Raw genomic sequence first — 6189 nt, forward strand, 5'->3', positions numbered from 1 at the left:
CAGAAGTGGTTTGCCATCAATGGACACTATGGATAATTCAAGCCATGGAGGGGCTGGACAGGGCAGCTACACAATGCAGGTCATTGCTCAGGATCAAGGTAAGAATGGATTTTGGGTTTGCCGCCAAAACCAGCATCTTCCTGTCCATCTTTTAGGACCAGCAGAGCAGACAGCACACCAAATTCTGAGGTGTCATACATGGATGTAAGTTGCACTTCGGTAGATGAGTAAGTAGGAAAAATGACTAGCAGAAAACATACTTGTGTGTTAGGTAATCTCTGGCTCCACACTTGTCCATGGAAACTGTTTATATTTTAAAAAGTGCACCTTTGAAACTCCTATGATCCTATTAGTTTTGAAGGCAACCTGAAGATAGAGATTTCTGGCCTCAAATTCCTGTCTTTAGACTGAATTACCGAAATTGAGAGGACCTTCTTGCCTAGTATTAAATACTCTTTCAATAAAACTCTTCTTTTGTGGGTCATGTATTACTGAAAGGGCAGATTACCAGCACATTTGGACCTGCGAACGGGATTCTGTGGCACAGAGTGAATGCTGCAGGATTATTAGAAGCCTTTGATGTGGTGGTTTATTCCTGCAAAATTCTATTGCTGATTACAGCAGAGAAAATTTACTGAAACCTATTAAGGCAATGTGATGAAAAACCTTTTCTTTCATGCAAAACAAGTATTTTCCTGCAGTCTTTTCTTTTGTTTTAAAAATCAAGTTAGCTGTTTCATAACCAAATTGAGACCTTACCCCTTATTGTCACAACACTGTCTCATTAAAAACAATATGAATGCACCTAATGAACAGCTAAATGGCTCTTGCTGGGCTTAAGGCATTTGTAGCAATGCACCCTGCTTCCAAAATGCATACAGTGCAGCCTTGTGTGGAGGTAGACTTAAAAGTTGTGTCAGTTTTGTATATGTCAAGGGGTCTGGCAACCAGATAATCCAGTTTACACTGCACGTCATAACCATCAAAATTTTACTCTGACATTTCTTCCTCAAAAACTACCTTGAAATCAGCAGACACTGGGAAGCAATCTAATTGTAAAAAATAGCAGGCTATTTGTAAGGACCAGAGCTGTTAACTGAAGCACAGCAGCACGGAGGCATCAGCCATTTATTGCTCTAGAAACTACTTCTCTGCAGTGATTCACGCTTTGGTGACGTCACCAACCCATTTACCTAAAAAAACATCCAAGTAAGTTGGACAGGAATGTTTCTTTTTTAGCCTCTGTCTGAATCACACCTAGCTCTGACAGCAGATGGGGAATCTACTCTTGTCATTGTGAATGAAAGAGCCATATGTGAAAGCAAGTGCTGTAATTTAAACATTCATCTGTGACACAAGGCTGTAGTGAGCTGGCTGCAGTGGATGAAGGTTGGCACTCAAATCGCCTTGAGCCAGAGACAACTGCTGAATGGTAAATCACTGAATGTATTAAACAGGGTAAGGTCAACAAGATGACTGTGATCACATTTCTTTATGGACAATTACAGTGAGAAGCAAATGGGGTGATTCATTCCTAAATAGTATGAAGCACTCCAAAAGCCCAATCCTAAACAATTCCAAAATCAGGGCTGGAAGAAGTTTAGCCTCTCATATGAAAAATTCATTAGGCTTCTACTATTAGACATTGATGTCTTAGAATCATAGAATAGTTAGGGCTGGAAAGGACCTTAAGATCATCCACCCCCCCCTGCCATGGGCAGGGACACCTCATACTAAATCATGTCACCCAAGGCTCTGTCCAGCCTGGACTTAGGTTCAGGTTCACTGTTGTCAAAGGGGCTGCTTTCCCAGCCTGTCTCCAAGAGTCCACTCACAATTTTGGGTGCTGGGAGCAGGATTATGCACATGGGCCTCACACATACCGGTTTGTTACTTTCACTAATCCACGACTGTTTGCTTGAAAGACTAATCACAGTTTGAGGTTCAAAGGTAAGCAGTATATGACTCCTTCCACCATTTGTTCATGTTGTCAAGTAAGAAGAATTCATGGCTTGTTTTGTCCATTATCTTTGTAGAGATTTCCTAACTACATAACTTATATCTGTAATTTGAGAAATACTAACACCAATTACACATACTGATCAAATTACTTGGAAGTCACAGACTCACATGGCTGAGACTTCCCATGTAATCCTGATCATCCTTTCTGTGACCTTATTTCTACTTTCTGATTTAAGAAAAGTTTGCTGTGGGGGTGTTGTGCTGGGTTTTATTTTTCTTTTTTTGTTTGTTTTGTTTTGGCTTTTTTTTTGGTGTTTTTTTTTTGGTTGGTTGGTTGGTTTTTTGTTTGTTTTTTGTGGGAGGCTAGAATTATGCATATTTCTTTAATGAGGTTGAATCAATGGAACACAAAAAAGCATTATGTTGATTCTGCTTCAAAAATCTCTATTTTCCAGACATCACATGGTATCACCTGAGACATGAGTCACATAGAATTGCAAGTTTTCTTTTTAGTGATGTTGTAATGACACAGCAGAGACTCCATTTTCAGCTGTTCCTTCTAAATCTATGCTTACAAAATATCACTCATATGCAAGTAAGGATGCATTCTCACAAACTTGGTATTCTCTAAAAGACTGTTGCAAGTATTTTCCTTGAATGCACATGATCTACAGTTTTAAATAATCAAAGAACAGTTGAAAGTCTCTTCTAGAAAGTCTTCATTGATTCCCTTATCAGGAAAGGGATTAAGTCTTTTTGAATACAAAACTTCAAATTCATAGAATAATTTAAGTTGGAAGGGTTCTCAGGAGGTCACCTTCTGACGAATAATTTCAAAGTTAACTAACTTCAAGAAGACTAATTTCTAAGTTGAATCTAGTTTCTAGGGCCTTATATGGTTGAGTTCCAAATATCTTTAGAAATGAAGATGCCACAAAGTTCTACATATTCTGTATAATAAAGATATAATGCTTCCTACCACTGTTAAGGTCCTCTAAGAGAGAATGATATGAACTCTCTTCCATCATTAGCATTGGTTTGTGTGGTCTAGGACTTCATACAACACCAACTGGCTTCTAATCTGAAATATTATAGTAGACATGTTCCCATTTATCCTAATTTCTTTCACATCGTTACATATCCGCCCCTTACTATAAACAATGCCACTTAACCATGTTACAGTTTATAATTAGTTGCAGATCAAAACTGCACAGAATTCCACCCCACACCCCTCACTCCCCTTACGTAAGTAATCAATTAAAACACAGCAAAAGTATTTGGGACTTAATGCCTTAGAATACACAGCACCTTACAGGCATAAGAACTTAGAAACAGTACTTGTCTTTTTGACATCTTCAGTTACAAACAGATGAGTACATCACAGGTGGCCAATCCCTCAAAAGCACATAATTTTCTACTAAAAGCTAGAAGAAATAGGATGCGCTTTAAAGTTGTCTGAGCATTCCAAATTCTTGGACATTCACTTTTTCTGTGGATATTGGTCCTTTCTGCATGGCTCTCCTACAGACGTGCATGTGGATCTAATGCTGGGAAACACCCAGCTGGAACCCAAAGCACGCATTGTTCCCGCTGTCCCAAAACAGAGAACTCCACCTCAGGCCTAACACATAGACAGTAAGAAAGCATTTGCTTTCCAGTTTTCTCCACTCCACCAATAATGGCTAAGACCCACTAATATGCTTCTACTTTAAGGTCATTTTTGTTATTTATCATTGCAGAGCAGCCCTCAGACTTTAGATCTTAATTTTTAAGGACATCTTCAGAGACAACCATTTGTGAGTGAAATTTGCCTTCCAGCATTCTGGAAGCTCAGCAAGGTCACAGGGAGGGATTTTGCTTCTTGAAGATCGGTATCAGAAAAATTTTAAACAACCCTGTTGTCCTGTTACCTCAACTAGACATCATCTTTGGGAAATAGAAAAGACTGTGAAGAGATAAGATTATGAAAAGAGAAATTAAAACCCAGAGAGGTTTCCCAATCGTATTTAATTGCAAATAGTACAGCTAGCACATTCATCTGTCCTGAAGACAAGAAGAGGATTCAAGAAGGGTCTCTAGGAAATGCGCTGATGGAGTCAGATAGTGTGGACCAGCTAGACCAGTAGAATTCTTAGGACTCACTGGTCCACAGTCTGTAGGCAAGGGGGAAGAAGAAATCATGTTGTTCCCTACCCTAGTAAGTGATCTTATTAGGATCTCACCATAACTTAATTACAGGCAGAAGTTTTTGGAACACCTTCACACAACCTATACATTGTGCAGCTTTGTTCTTAAAGAACAAAGAAGAAAAAGAGAAAAGTTTGAGATAAAAGTGGGTAAGTTAAGTATTGGTCTATACCATACATAATTCATGTCCAGAGGTGTATTAGGATACTGACAGGAGACTGCTAATTTGACGAACTCTCTTCCCTTGTCCTCCCTGATTCGCCTGCAGCTGCTCATAAGGATTTAGGGCACCATCAGACTGATGATCAGAATAGTGTTTTTTGATTTTATAATCTATATATCTATAAAATTAGAGAGGTATTCACAGCATTTCACTGATTGCCTGATTTGTCAACTCATCCTAAACTTCCCAATGTCCACATTCCAAAACAAGATTAAAAGAAAATATTTTCCCACTTAATTCCCAAAAAGGTGAGAAATATTTAGGTATGTATGTGTTTACATACTTAGCAAAAAAAAAAACAACAAAAAAAACAACCAATAAACCAAAACAAAACCATCCAGCACAACCCCCCTTCTCTCCTTCCCCCAAAACTATTTTTCAGAGAATTGCATATTATATCACTGACTTCCTCCCAGACTTACATTCAGGTTACTCCATGTGTTCTCAATGATGCTATTTTGCTACCTTACTCTAAATAATACTTCTTGCCAACTGTTCCCCATTTTTAGCAAAAGCAGTTCTGTTAGTCTGACAACACGTACATGAAAGCTATCTTTTGCTTTGTGCGAAGAACAAAAACTCTTCAAGTTTCTGTTTTGCTGCTAAGCAGTTACCTCTGTATTTGGTAAGTTACCTGCAACTGCAGCAGGATACAGACAGTGAATTGTTTGCTTGTCCCTGTTTCTGTCTTACTACCTGTAATCCAGGAAATAACTGGAGAGAACAAACCTTGTCCAAGACTGTGTTTTCCCTTGCACCTCCAATCTAGATTAGGTGCACTCAATGTCCTAACAGTACACCATTCTAATGATCTGTTCAGACACTGTATTTTAACTGAAAAACACATTTTAATAATGAAAACTATTTATGCTCAATCATTCACTGGCAAACAGTTTCCTAAAACTGTCTTCCATACTATAGACTCAAGTACATAGGGTGATAACTGGGTGGAAAGGCAGCTCAAGTGTATTTGGAAGAAATCGGTGGCATAATTGCAAAGGTTTCCAGCACTTTCAGAGGGGGACTGTAGAAGAGAGGTGATTTACTAAATAAGCAAAAAAGGAGAAATCAAGAGTCTGCTTACTGTTGCTGGCTAGATCCTTCATACATGAATAAGAGATGAAATCACAAAACTAAAAAGAAATATGAGCTGCTTAAAACAAGTCTACATAAATAGTAAATCTTGTTTTGACAGGTTTTTATGAAATTTTTGTGAAATTTATGGTATGGCTAATCCAGAGGACACAGGAGGCTGAACAAGGCAGGAAATAACATAATCCACATTTGTGAAAAGACACCTGCTGCCTTGGAGCCTAGTGGGTTAGTAAGTGAAGGTAGCAACAGTGACAGTACTGAGCAAATAACACTAAAAGAAGTCATATAAGAAGTATGGAATGGGTCATCATCTCGACCTGCTCCACAGTAATTTTCAGCATTTGTATCATGAGCCTGAGGCAAATGGCCTTCAATATATACCATATACTGATCTTTGCCTCTAGCTTTGCAGGTCTAAGTTGTACCTGTCATTGAGAAAGTCATGGCATCTTAAAATAGAATTAAGAACAGATTGCCAACATGCTTTTTTCCGGCTGTTGTCGGTGACCTACAAGATCCATTTATAAATATTGCTCACAAGTTTCTCCAGGCCCTTATTCACCAGTGTGGAAAGGCCAAGGACTGCTACTGCTGCAGCACAGCTGAAGAAAATTATTTCCACCCAGAGAAGAGGACAGTGACCCGCTTTGCTCTTTTATTAGTCAACTGGCATCTGTGCAGAGCTTCCTCGATTGTCCTTGATTAAGAGCTTAGACCTGCTT

Source organism: Pezoporus wallicus, unplaced genomic scaffold, assembly GCF_028554395.1.
Source record: "Pezoporus wallicus isolate ANWC-B61680 ecotype Strahan unplaced genomic scaffold, APGP_CSIRO_Pwel_v1 contig_3820, whole genome shotgun sequence".
NCBI lineage: Eukaryota > Metazoa > Chordata > Aves > Psittaciformes > Psittacidae > Pezoporus > Pezoporus wallicus.